The sequence below is a fragment of the Arachis hypogaea genome, chromosome 7 (assembly GCF_003086295.3).
Source record: "Arachis hypogaea cultivar Tifrunner chromosome 7, arahy.Tifrunner.gnm2.J5K5, whole genome shotgun sequence".
NCBI classification, from domain to species: domain Eukaryota; kingdom Viridiplantae; phylum Streptophyta; class Magnoliopsida; order Fabales; family Fabaceae; genus Arachis; species Arachis hypogaea.
Genome location: NC_092042.1, coordinates 24,299,688 through 24,301,404, shown reverse-complemented (window position 1 = coordinate 24,301,404; position 1,717 = coordinate 24,299,688). Strand labels below are relative to the sequence as shown.

At 36.0% G+C, this 1,717-nt stretch overlaps 1 non-coding gene across 1 annotated transcript; it reads right to left on the bottom strand.

Moving 5' to 3' along the window:
* Positions 1–1,017: 1,017 nt before the first annotated feature.
* LOC112704534 (small nucleolar RNA R71) lies at positions 1,018–1,121 on the bottom strand. Its single transcript, XR_003155155.1, has one exon. It is a non-coding gene; the product is annotated as a small nucleolar RNA R71 (small nucleolar RNA).
* Between the last annotated feature and the right edge of the window lie 596 nt (positions 1,122–1,717).

The following is a 1,717-nucleotide window of genomic DNA, read 5'->3' as shown; positions in this document are numbered from 1 at the left end:
AAAGCTTTATCTTTTTCAAATTTGATTTCAAAATATCTTATCTAACCTCCTATCTTCTTATCTTTTCAAAATTTGATTTCAAAATCTTTTTCAACTAACTTTTTGACTTTTTGTTTGTTTCTTATCTTTTTCAAAACCAACTAACTACTTTTCCCTCTCTAATTTTCGAAAATACTTCTCTCTTTTTCAAAAATTCTTTTTGTTTTAAATTTTAATTTTAATCTCATCTTATCTTTAATTTTCGAAAATTACTAACCTCTTTTTCAAAAAAATTATTTTCGAAATTTCCCTTCTCTTCTCTTATTCTATTTAATTAATTAATTACTAACACTTCTCTTCACCTCTCTTCATCTAAAAATCCGAACTTATTATATCTCTTGTGTTTGGATTCTTCTACCCCTTTCTCCTCCTACTAACATAAAGGAATCTCTATACTGTGACATAGAGGATTCCTCTTTCTTTTCTTGTTTTCTTCTCTTTCATATGAGCAGGAACAGGGAAAAAGGCACTCTTGTTGAAATTGATCCAGAACCTGAAAGGACTCTGAAGAGAAAATTAAGAGAAGCTAAATTACAACAATCCAGAAATAACCTTTCAGATATTTTCGAACAAGAGAAGGAGATGGCAGCCGAAAATAATAATAATGCAAGGAGAATGCTTGGTGACTTCACAAAGCCAACGTCCAAGTTTGATGGAAGAAGCATCTCCATTCCTGCCATTGGAGCCAATAACTTTGAGCTTAAGCCTCAACTAGTTGCTTTAATGCAACAAAACTGCAAGTTTTATGGACTTCCATCTGAAGATCCTTATCAGTTTTTAACTGAGTTCTTGCAGATCTGTGAGACTGTAAAGACGAATGGAGTTGATCCTGAAGTCTACAGACTCATGCTTTTCCCTTTTGCTGTAAGAGACAGAGCTAGAATATGGTTGGATTCACAACCTAAGGATAGCCTGGACTCCTGGAATAAGCTGGTCACTGCCTTCTTAGATAAATTCTTTCCTCCTCAAAAACTGAGCAAGCTGAGAGTGGATGTTCAAACCTTTAAACAAAAAGATGGTGAATCCCTCTATGAAGCTTGGGAAAGATACAAGCAGTTGACTAAAAGATGTCCATCTGACATGTTTTCAGAATGGACCCTATTAGATATATTCTATTATGGTCTCTCTGAATTTTCGAAAATGTCATTGGACCATTCTGCAGGTGGATCTATTCACCTGAAGAAAACGCCTGAAGAGGCTCAAGAACTCATTGACATGGTTGCAAACAACCAGTTTATGTACACCTCTGAGAGAAATTCCGTGAATAATGGGATACCTCAGAAGAAATGAGTTCTTGAAATTGATGCTCTGAATGCCATATTGGCTCAGAACAAAGTGTTGACTCAACAGGTCAACATGATCTCTCAAAATCTGAATGGATTGCAACATGCATCCAACAGTACTAGAGAGGCAGCTTCTGAAGAAGCTTATGATCCTGAGAACCCTGCCATGGCAGAAGTTAATTACATGGGTGAACCATATAGAAACACCTATAACCCATCATGGAGGAATCATCCAAATTTCTCCTGGAAGGATCAACAAAAGCCTCAACAAGGCTTTAACAATGGTGGACGCAATAGGCTGAGCAATAGCAAGCCATATCCATCATCTTCTCAGCAACAGACAGAGAATTCTAAACAAAACACTTCTAATTTAGCCAATATAGTCTCTGATCTGT